Source organism: Lutra lutra, chromosome 9, assembly GCF_902655055.1.
Source record: "Lutra lutra chromosome 9, mLutLut1.2, whole genome shotgun sequence".
In the NCBI taxonomy this organism is placed as follows: Eukaryota; Metazoa; Chordata; class Mammalia; order Carnivora; family Mustelidae; genus Lutra; species Lutra lutra.
This window is the reverse complement of record NC_062286.1, coordinates 35,259,249-35,271,567: the sequence shown is the minus strand read 5'-3', so window position 1 is coordinate 35,271,567 and position 12,319 is coordinate 35,259,249. Positions and strand designations below refer to the sequence as shown.

Sequence of the window (12,319 nt, the reverse complement as noted above, 5' to 3'; positions counted from 1 at the left end):
TGGATGTTCTTGCTGACCTTCTGGGGGTGGGGCCTGTTGCCTTGATTCTCAGGTGTCTTTCCCCCAGGAGGAATTGCATTGCCCTTGCCAGGGGCCAAGCTAAGTAATCTGCTCCAGACTGTTCTCTGTAGCTTTTTTCCCCTGAAGGCTTTCCTCATAGCTTTAGAGGATGAGAATGAAAATGGCAGCTCCTGCCACAGGGGCTCAAGAGTTAGGCATCTGCCTTTGCTCAGGTAACGATCCCAGAGTTCCTGGGTTAGGATTGAACCCCATAGCAGGCTCCCTGCTCAGTGGGGAGACTGCTTCTCCCTTTCCCTCTGCTTGCCACTCTCACTGCTTGTGCACTATCAAATAAATAAACAGAATCTAAAAAAAGAAAGAAAGAAAGAAAGGAGAAAAAAGGAAGAAAAAAAGAAGGAAAAAGGAAAGAAAGAGAAAAAGAAAAAGAAAATGGCAGCCTCCCAATCTCTGGCCCCGGAGGAGCCAAGATCTCGGGGCCCCACTCCTCAATGCACCCTCAGAGAAAAGCAGTTAATCCCTCCTGTCTCCCTGGTCTCAGGCCACACTCTGTGCTCACCTGGCCTGTGACCAAGCATTTCTATCTCTGACTCACGGCCCTGTTTGGAGTCTCCAAACCCAGCAGATTCCTGCCATGTGATCCTGTGCCCCTTGTCCCAGGGAAGGAAGTGGAGTCTCCCTGTTTCTGCCGCTTGTTGGGCCCCTGATCAAAGAGTTGTGGCGTGGCCTCACTATGCCACGGATCATGGTTATGGCAACACCGAGCTGAGAGCCCCCTACTCGGCTCCATCTCTGCAGCTGGTTTCCCTGCTCAGATACGTGGGAGCTCTGCCACACTCAGCCGCACCCTCCCATCTTCCTGTGACTCCAAGGGTCCTGAGACCACACTGTCCCAGCGAGCATTCCACCCCCCAACACACCCCACCCCCGCTTAGCCACTAGAGTGACATCCCTCACAGGAGCAGACTTCTAAAAGTTCAGATTTTGTGCTCTGAGGCTCTCTCACTTGCCAGTAGCCGGCTGACTGGAGGCTCCCTCCCCCACCCCACAGTGTATCTTCCCTTGTATCCCCTTGGATTCCCTTCTCCACACATCTTACCTTGCAGAAAGTTGTTGCCTTTCTGTTCACAGAGTTGCTGCCCTTCTTTTCTTTGATCTCCAGTTGAGTTCATTGGTGTTCAGAATGGTTTGATAGCTATCTTGCTGAGTTCCTGGGACCAGATGAAATTTAGGTCTCCTACTCCCCTGCAATCTTGCTTCTCTCCAAGGAAACCACCCTTAAAAGGATTTTACACCACCCTGGAAGGAGCTCTCCACCCTTTCCCAAGTGACAAAAACTTGATTGGATGCCAGGCTCAGGGAGGGTTAATCAGATTTAAACAGCCCACAACAAGCTCAATAAAACTTAAAAATTCCAGTGGCAACCCTCTCAGGTCCCCGCCCTCCTCAGGAGATTTGTATTATCACTTTGTTAAGGCTCAATAAACCTTGCTTTGCTGCTAGGGAAAAAAAAAAAAAAAAAACTTTTATAATTTTTTAAATGTTTACTTATTTATTTTTTAAAGTAATCTGTACACCCAACAGGGTGCTCAAAACTCACAACCCCAAGATCAAGAGTCTTGTGCTCTATCGATTGAGACAGACTGGTGTTCCCTATTATCCTCTTATTTCTCAAGGGATTATGCTCAAAGTTTGGTGGTTTTCATGGAGTAAGATTCAGGTGTTTGAGAAGCATAGAATTGTGGTCTCACTCCAGTACCAGAAATGACCAATGCAACATACATAGCAGAAATTCAACCTTTCAGAGAGCATGGCCCCTCAGCTGATACATGAGTTCTTTCTAAGTCAGCAGGAGGCAATCTCCTCCTATCTGCACCTGTCCTAGAAGGCCTAGGCATCTTCCATTTACATTATCTTGAGGGATCTCCAAGGCAAGCCTGATCCTGGCCTGCCGCAATCTGTTTTCTTGCTCTTTGAATTTGCTTAATATCATTTTCTTTTCCTTTATTTTCAGTCTTTTCAGATTTTAAGGGCATCTCTTAGAGATGATGTAACTGGATTGTATCTCCTAGAGTGAGTGAATGATTTATTTATTTTGCCCAAACTGAAAAATCCCTGTCAATCAATAAGTAAATTTAACCTATCACATTTATTATGAGTATCCCTCTGTTGGGACTTATTCCTACCTACTTTTTGTTCTTTGATTTAGTTTTCCACCTTTTGTTGGATTGCTGGAATTGAAGTTCTATTACTTTTCTTTTAATGGTTTGGAATTTATATTTTCTGTAGTCTTCTACATTTTGTTTGTATGTTCTTTGACATATCAACTAAACTTAACTTTTCCTCATTTTTATTGTTAATAATTACCTATTCCTCTTGAGAAAGGAAGCTTAGCATGCTTTTGCTGCTCTCCATTCCACCCATGATGATATCATCTGTGGTTTTCATTCCAGATTATTATTACTTTTTTTTTGTAAAATTAACATTTATTTAGACTAAACATTTTTTGCTTTCACTAATCACTATTGCATTACTTTTTTTTGTTTTTTCTTCTTTCTGAAGCAACTCCTCTAATAATTTTTTCATAAAGTATCTGTAAATGAAAAAGTGGGTCTTTTTATATGTGAGAATCTCATTTTGCCCTCATGTTTGAGTGAAAATGGCCTGTAAATTTTTTTTTTTCTGTAAATTTTTAGATTTCAAAATTATTCCCTCATCATAATGGAGACTTAAGATCTGTGCATTTTTGTATATGTCATGCTTCAATAAAATAAAAAACCCTTTGAAACTTGAAGATATCATTCCATTGTCTTTCAGCAACCAGTATTATTGAGGAAAACTACTTTTTTCATGTGCTTCATGTTCTTTTGTTCGTGATTTTTTTTTTTTTTCCTCCTTGAGTCTTTTCTTTATCCTCAATGTTCTGAAATTTCATCAGTACAGGTCAAGGTGAAGGTCTTTTTTTTCATATTCTGTTTGGCAACTGGTAGGCTTTTTCAATCTGAAGAGTCTTTCTTCAATATTAATTGCTTTATTCTTTGAGCATTTAATGCTCTATTCTTTGAGCATTCTCTTTTTTCCTTATTTTTCTCCATTTTCTCCTTCTGGAATTTTGGATATTTGAACTTCTGCATCTATTCTTTTTTTTTTTTTTCATGTTTCATCTCTTTGTAGTTTTTTTTTTAAAGATTTTATTTATTTATTTGACAGACAGAGATCACAAGTAGACAGAGAGGCAGGCAGAGAGAGAGAGGGAAGCAGGCTCCCTGCTGAGCAGAGAGCCCGATGTGGGACTCGATTTCAGGACCCTGAGATCATGACCTGAGCCGAAGGCAGCGGCTTAACCCACTGAGCCACCCAGGCGCCCTTAAAGATTTTATTTATTTATTTGTCAGAGAGAGAGAGAGAGAGAGAGAGCAAGCACCTCTTTGTAGTTTTGCAGTGCATTCTGTTTGATTCCAGATCATGAATTCATTTATCAGCTATAATTTTTCTGCTATTCAGTCTATCTAATGAGTTTTTACTAAATTTTTACTTTCAAAGTTACCTAGATTTTTTTCTTTTGTGGAGCCCAATGCAGGGACTTGAGCTCACCACCCTGAGATCAAGATCTGAGCTGAGATCAAGAGTCAGACACCTGACTGAGCCACCCAGATGCCTCTATACCTAGACTTTTTTTTTAAAGATTTATTTATTTTAGAGTGGGAGGGGGCATGAGTGGGAGGAGCAGAGGGAGAGACAACCTCAAGCAGACTCCTTGCTGAGCATAGACCCTCGACTCGGAGCTTGATCTCACGACCCTGAGATCATGACCTGAACCAAAACCAAGACTCAGACACTAAGCCAAATGCACCACCCAGGCACCCCACCCCACCCTCTACCCATATTTTTTAATGAAATGTCTTTCTGCATTTATATTTATCCTAAATCCCAGGTCTGCCTGCTCTATTAACTATCTTTTCTAGGTATGAAATCCTCCTTTTGTTGAGCTGGGTATCTTTCCCTCCATGATGTTAGCTTTTCTCAAATACTTGGTTTTTCTTGGGTATGAACTCCCCTTGGAACTAAGATTCCTTGTTAGATTGAGTGGTTTGCTTGCAAGAGGGAGTAGGATAGGCATCTGCGAATTGCACTGCACCTGTTTAATATGATCATGAGAAATGGATGGCATGGGCTGCCGGACAAGATGAGTCAACAATTAGCCTTCTGGATGTTGAAGCTTCTGTTTCCCTGAAGAACCATCAGTGTTTGGGGCTTTGCCTTGCCTCTCTCACCCACACATACACCACCAGTGCTCTTGGCCATGGGAAGACACCTCCTTGGCTTACTGCCTGGCCTGAGATGAACATTCCTGATCATGCCTTCTGTGATGCCCCAACTATTCATGGTCAGTCAGGCATGGACCATCTTCTCCCAGTCCTCCTTTTCTGGGTTTGAAGTTTCCCTAGAACATCTCCTGCCCCTTGCAGCAGATCACTCCTCTGTGGAATTTTGACCCAAGCTTTCCATCTTCAATCTGTTCCCATCTGTCTGTCATCTTTTATAATGGTACTAAATACTTCCCTCTATAGTTTTTGAATGAAGATATGGATTTATTATATCTTTTATGAACAATTTATAGACACCTGCGAAAAAAGAAACAGCTACATGTATTCAGTGTGCTATCTTGAACAGAAGTTGACAAGCTTTTTGTATAGACTATTTTCAAACTTACCATATTATACTATACTTATTTATTCCCCAGCATGTGACACTGAAGGATGCAGATAAGGCCATTCTTATAGTAGAATAACTTCTAGTGTCTGGTGTTTAATATTTTTTGGAGTTAGTTTGATAAATGAATGAAGAAATAATTGAGTCAGTGTGGTTAAAATGAGGATTCTAATTCTCATGCTATCATTTATAAGGCCATTCTTCTTCCCTGGGCCACAGTTTTCCTACCTATAGGAGAAAGTTTTGAGATCAATCTTTTCATTTTGTAATTTAAAAAAAAGATTTATTCATGGGGCACCTGGGTGGCTCAGTTGGTTAAGTGACTGCCTTCGGCTCAGGTCATGATCCCGGGGTTCTGGGATCAAGTCCCGCATTGGGTTCCCAGCTCTATGGGTATTCTGCTTCTCCCTCTGACCTTCTCTGCTCTCATGCTCTCTCTCACTCTCTCAAATAAATAAATAAAATATTTTTAAAAAGATTTATCCATTATTTGAGAGAGAGAGAGAGAGAGAGTATGAGTGGGGAAGGAGCAGAGGGAGAGAGAGAATCCTCTAGCAGACTCCCCACTGATTATAGAACCCAAGGTGAGGCTTGATCCCAGGATCCTGAGCTCACAGCCCATGTTAAAACCAAGAGTCAGCCACCCAATCATCTAAGCCATCCAGGCCCCATCAATCCTTTCATTTTAATATGAAAGGAATTGCTTTAGCATTTCTTGTTGGTCAGGTCTGTTAGCAATGAGTGCTCTGTTTTTGTTTATCTGAGAATGTCCTCACTTCTTCACTTCTGAAGGATAATTTTGCTCACTATATTATTTTTGGTTGAAATTATTATTTTTCCCCCAGCACTGTCAATATATCACCCCATTACACTTTGGCCTCCATGAGTCCTTTTTTCTTTTCTTGTTTTTTATTTAAATGTTTTTTTTTAAGATTTTATTTATTTATTTGTCAGAGAGACAGAGAGAGCACAGGCAGGCAGAGTGGCAGGGAGAGGCAGAGGGAGAAGCAGGCTCCCTGCAGAGCAAGGAGCCAGATGTGGGACTCAATCCCAGGATGCTGGGATCACGACCTGAGGCGAAGGCAGTCACTTAACTGACTGAGCCACCCAGGCGTTCCTAAATGTTTCTTTTATTTTACTTATTTATTTTTATTTACTTGACAGACAGAGATCACAAGTAGACAGAGAAGCACACAGAGAAAGAGGGGGAAGCAGACTCCCTGCTGAGCAGAGACTCTGATGCGGGGCTCCATCCCAGGACCCTGAGATCATGACCTGAGCCGAAGGCAGAGACTTTAACCCACTGAGCCATCCAGGCGTCCCATTATTTTTTATTTAAATTCATTAGTTCACATACAGTGTAACATTAGCTTCAGGTGTACAGTATAGTGATTCAATGCCCTGCATTATTTCTGATGAGAAGTCAGCAGTTACTGAGGATCCCATGTATGTGATGAGTTTTTCCTCTTCTTGTCATTGAGATTCTCTCTTTGTTTTCGTTTTTGACAATTTAACTCTGATATGTCTCAGTGAGAATTCCTTAGAGCTTATCCTACTTGGAGCTTGTTGATCTTCTTGGATGTGTAGATTAATATTTTTCATCACATTTAAAGACTTTTTTTTCTGTTTGTGGGTTAAATAGCAGGAGGTTACGGTGGGTTGTGCCACTGGCTATTTCTGCTTTTTCAGTGGGGAGTGGCCCCCTGTGAGTGCATTGCAGTGGGTAGGCCATGGTGTGCAGAGTTGGGGGAGTAGGGGGAGCTGGTAGGGCAGAAGGACATTTGGGAGCCCAAGACATGGGGGACTGCTGGGTAGCACAGAGGTCCCTTCCAGTGAGTAACCAGGAATGTCATGTGGCACTGAGAATAGTGTGAAAGAACTACCCCCCGCCACTTCCGAGGAGCATGCTGTAGCCAGCAGTAGTGTGAGGTCACCACGGGCCCACTGTGGCCCACACAGTGCCCCTCCCTGTCATCCCTTACACCTGTCCTAGGCAGCAAGGAGCCCAGGACAGGTGGAAGAACCACCCTACTTCCTTCTGTTGGGGTTCCATCCTGTAGATAGAAGCTGGCTCCGGCAGAGCCAGTGGTAGCTGGGGACAATCACAGAGCCAGTCAGGAGTGCTTGGTGTTTGAGGAATATAGCTAGGCCCAGAGTGGCAGCAGTACTGACTGGGTGGGGTGGCCAGGGGCCAGGAATGTGAGGCTGAGGTCCATGGTCCTGAAACCCTCCTGATTGAGGGGTTGGGCCAGGAAGCAAGTCGGGGGGATAGAGACAGACAGGGCCAAGGTGGATGGGGTGGGCGTCTGGGGCTCAGAGCTTGTGGAGATTCACCCACTTGAAGGTGTCTTTGTCCTGGAAGCCCACTCTCTTCATCAGCTCACCTGCCTCTGTGGGGCCTTGGCTGCTGTAAGCATTCAGGAAGGGCTGGGATTTCTAGCGCTCAGTCTTTGTGCAGCAGGGGTGTGAGGATCCACCATGCTTCCCGGAGCTCATCACCGCATATACAGTGTATCTGGTTCCCACCGAAGATGTCCAGAATGAGTGCTCACAGGCACTGGGGAGCTTCATGTTCTTATATCTGTTGCCATCAGTCAGGTCCAGCTCTGATTTCTCAGGGTTGAAGAATATGCCGGGGTTCTTGGTCATCATCTCGGTGTACCCAGCTCCTTTGGGCTGCATGCACATAACCAGCTTGTTGCACTAGCACTGCTGCTGGAAGATGTCACTGGCCATGTCCCAGAGATGTGGATGCACCTCGGGCCTGCACTTGATCAGGGCTTTGTCACAGTGCAGGATGAAAGGCACCTTGTCCCACCTCTTGTTCTCCACATAGACAACAATGGCCGCAAAGAGACCAGTGGTGGACCTGCAGAGCACTGTGGGGTCATCAAGGTACACTTTGATGGACTCACTCTCTCCTTTGGGGTTCCCCACAGACTGGCCCAGGACCACATTGTTTGCCTGCACCTCTGAGATCTGTTTTTAACACTTCTTCTCATTATAGACATCTTTGGAATCAGTGGAGGCCGGCTTCTCCATCACCACCACACATAGTATCTGCAGGAGGTGCTTCTGTATTACATCCTGGATGATCCAAAATTCATTGTGGTAACTCCTGCGGCCCTCAACCCCAAAGAGCTCCAATGTCGTCCTGGTTCCAGATAGGGCTGAGGATTGACGAACTTCAGCCAGAGGTTCTAGATCATCTCCTTGCCCAGGTAATGGTTGATGAGGTAGACCTGGTCCTCTCAGAAGGAGAAGATGTGGTTGGAGAGCCAGCTGGAGCTTTGCAGGTCTCTCCCAAAGGACTTCTCTACAATGACACGGTTCCAGCCTGTCTGGTTCACACAGGTGTCATGGATGTTCTTGATGACCGCCTCGTATACAAGTGGGGTCAAGGCCTGGTAGAAGAGGTGGTTGGCCTGCTGCCCCTTGTGGAGGGCATTCATGTGGCTGTTGAGGCACTTGTAGGAGGTGGTGTCATCATACTGGCCAGCCACGTGGGAATTGTGGGCAGAGAATCCCTCCAGCTTGGGCTTCTCCTCTGGGGCGGCTTTGAAGAAAGGTTCGCTCTGTTTTCACATGTCTGCCACTGTGAGGTGGGAGGTGGTGTAGCCCACGATGAAGGTGTCTTTGGGCAGAAGGCCATCCTGGAACAACTGCCAGTTGGTGGAGTAGATCTTCTTGGCTAAGTTGGCTGATGCATCCATGATGATGAAGATACGTGTGTCAGATTGACGGAAGACATTACCCTGGTACAGCTCTTCCCTAGGCTGCGCCACACCCCCCACCTTCCTTAACCATTGGGGATGCCTATGACCAGCTGAGCAGACCGGCTGAACGCAAGGTGTGGGTGGAGCCTCAGAAGCCCCTTCCCTGGGGGCAGGACAAGCCCTTAAATTTAGAAAATTTTGGTCTATTTTTTTCTTCCCTTTTCTCTGTTCTCCTTCTGGTATTTCTATTATGTGTATGATGGAGCACTTAGTGGTACATCACAGGTCTTTAAGGTCTTTAAGGCTTTGTTCATTTTTGCCATCTTTTTCCTTTTCCTCAGACTAAATAATCTGCATTATCTTCAAGTTCATTGCTCCTTTCTCATGCAGCTCAAATCTCCTGTTGAACCCCTCTAAGTGAATTTTTTTTTCAAGTATCATGCTTTTCAACGCTAGAATTTCTATTTGGTTGCTTTTATGATTTCTGTTTCTACTGATATTCTCTATTTGGTGAGACTGATAACATGTTGTCCTTTAATTCTTGAGATATGGTTTACTTTAATACTTTGAACATATTTATAATAGCTGATTTAGGGGCATCTGAGTGTCATGGTCAGTTGAGAGTTTAACTCTTTGTGTCGGATCTGGTAGTGATCTCAGGGTCATGGGATCAAGCCCTGCCTTAGGCTCTGTACTCAGTGCAGAGTCTGGTTGAGTTAGTCTCTCCCTCTGCTCCTCTCACCCATGTATGCACTCTCTCTCTCAAACAAATAAACAAATCTAAAAAAAATAAAGGCTCTGTCTAATACAGATGGCCATCAGACACATGACAAGTTGCACAACATCACACATCATTAGGAGAAATGCAAATCAAAACTACAATGAGCTATCACCTTACACCTGTCAGAATGGCTAAAATCAAAAACACAAAAAAAAACAAGTGTTGGTGAGGATGTGGAGAAAAGGAACTCTTGTGCACTGTTGCAGGGAATGCAGTGCATTTCTGGTGTGGCCACTGTGGAAAAACAGTTTGAAGTTTCCTCAAAAAATTAAAAATAGAACTATGCTATGATCCAGTAATCACACCACTGGATATTTACCCACAGAATACAAAATACTTAATTCAAGAGAATACATGCATCCATATGTTTATTGCAGCAATATTTACAATAGCCTAATTATGGAAGCAGCCCAGTGTCCATAGATAGATGAATGGATAAAGATGTGGTATATATACACAGTGGAGTATTATTCAGCCATAAAAAAGAATGAAATGTTGCCATTTGCAACAACATGGGTAGAGCTGGAGAGTATAATGCTAAGTAAAATAAGTTGGAGAAAGCAAATACCATGTGATTTCACTCATGTGGAATTTAATAAACAAAATAAAGGAAAAAGAGAGAGAGACAAAGCAAGAAACAGATTCTCAACCATAGAGAACAAACTGGTTACGGAGTGGGGGGATGGGTGAAATAGGTGAACGGGATGAAGAGTACACTTATCGTGATGAGCACTGAGTCACGTAGAGAGTTGCTGAATCACTATATTGTACACCTGAAACTAAATATAACACTGTATGTGAACTATACTGGAAATAAAACAAAAATTTGGGGCGCCTAGGTGGCTCAGTCAGCTAAGCGTCCAACTTCGGCTTGGGTCATGATCTCAGGGTCCTGGGACTGAGTCCTTCATCAGCAGGGAGTCTGCCTCTCCCTCTGCCTCTGCCCCTCCTCATGACTCATATGCACATGCACTCTCAAAAACACATTTTTTTAAAAATTAAAAAAATAAAATAAAAAACTAAAAAAAAGAAATTAAAATTAAAAAAAGAAAATCTTTGTCTAGTAAGTTTGACATCTAGCCTTCCTCAAGGGCAGTTTCTAGAGACTGAAATAAGTCATATATATCTATATCTATATCTATATATAGATATATAATTTTTTTCTCTTTGAAAATCAGATCCAGTAGGTAACATAATATGGCAACTCTGAATACAGACACCACTAGCACCACCAGCACCAGCACCCCTGCCAGGCTTTACTACTACTGTTATCTGTATATTTGTTTATTCAGTGATTTTCCTGGACTTATTCCGTGAGGTCTATATTTCTGTAGTGTGCAGCCACTGATGTCCCCACTGGGTTAGCTTAATGGTCAGATAATGATTACAGAGATTTACTTAAATGCTTTGAGCTAGAAATCTTCCACTTCTTGCCTGGGAGCTCTGGGGTTGAGGCATGCTTTCAATGTTCAAGTATTTACAGCTTTGTCTTAGTCTTTACTTCCTGCTTGTACAGGACCTCAAGGTCAGCCAGAAGTGAGAGATTGGGGCCCATCAGGCCTTTCCAAACCATGCATGTCTTAGTCTTTGAGATCCCCAGAAATACACCAGAGCTTTTCAAATTCCCCTAGGTACATCCAATTTCTCAGATCTCCTTTTTAAATTTTTGGCTGGGCTCATGTTTGCCCCCCAACTGGCATCGCAGTCTTTGGCAGCTGTGAGGTTAAGCAATTGAAGCTGATTACATTTAACAAATGCCCTGGAAATAGGGGTTTTCCTGAGCAGAGAGCTTCAACTTGGATTAAATAATAACACTCTGTAGATCAGGCTTTTCCAATGAACTGTCATATAGGTCAAACAGTGATGATGCTTGGGTGATGGAACTTTCTGCAGTACTCCCAACCCAATCTGTCCCCTCTAGCAGCTGCTAAGCTTGCTGGTTTTCAAGGCCACTGTGGAGATGGGGCTAGAGGGGTGGCAATAGGCCAAGTTAAAGCCCCACAGACCCCATGGTTCTTAGCAAAGTTGTGTGGTTTCTCTTGGATAAACCCTTCGTTAGATTGCTGTAATCTAGAGTTGTGGAAAAGTTGATTTTATAATCTTGTCGATATTTTTCTTGATTTCTTGGAAGAATGGATTTACAGGACTCCTTACTCCACCATTCCAGAAGTCCCCCGCTCTGGTTCGAGATCATTTCTAAGAGCAAGCTTGCCCGGGTGTTTACTAACAAGAAGGTGTTCCCTGGAAAAAGGATGACAGCACTGCCCTTGCCCTAGAGGCATCTGGATTTAAAAACAAGAAGACACAGCGGGGCGCTTGTGTGGCTCAGTCATTAAGCGTCTGCCTTCAGCTCAGGTCATGATGCCAGGGTTCTGGGATCAAGCCCCACATCCAGCTCCCTGCTCAGCGAGAAGCTTGCCTCTGCCTCTGCCTCTCCCACTCCCCCTGCTTGTGTTCCCTCTCTCACTGCATCTCTTTCTGTCAAATAAGTAAGTAAAATCTTAAAAAAAAAAAAAAAAAGACACAGGGTGAAAAAGGGATTCAAAGGAATCGTTCCAAGATGCTGGGGATGACATGGGGGCCTTTGGTAAAAGTCAGTGGGCTGTCAGGACTCACACCCAGATCCCTGATACCTAAGCCCATCGATTTCTTGGCTGCTTCCCCTTAGGAGATGCCTTTTTCAGGGGAAGGGAGATGCCGTATTTTGAATACTTCATCTAAGCTACAAGTTTCATACTCAAGATTCTCACACTTACCAGCATAGAAAATGATCTTATTTCCATTTTACAGATGAAGAAACTGAGGTTCACAGGAGTCAAGTCACAAGACCAAGGTTAGACCATTCGTGGGTGGTGGAGAGGTGATCCCACTCCAGAGTGTAAGCTATTCCACTGTCCCCAAACCCAGTGTCCTGACCCACTGGTTGGCAATAGTGTGGGTAGGGAGGCAATCCATGAAAGTGCCCAGGATAACAATTTTGAGCACAATAGGCTGGAACCACCCTTTTAGTCCTCTCTTCCAGGAGATACCTCCCCACTAGCCCCAGAGCGAGGAACAGCAGCAAAGTAATAGGTATGGTTTTTCCCAACCC

The 12,319-nt window shown here is 43.9% G+C and overlaps 1 pseudogene; it reads right to left on the bottom strand.

Annotated features, from left to right (window-relative positions):
• Window positions 1-7,025: 7,025 nt before the first annotated feature.
• The window catches only part of LOC125109792 (glucose-6-phosphate 1-dehydrogenase-like), a 5,922-nt pseudogene continuing 628 nt past the window's right edge, over window positions 7,026-12,319 (bottom strand).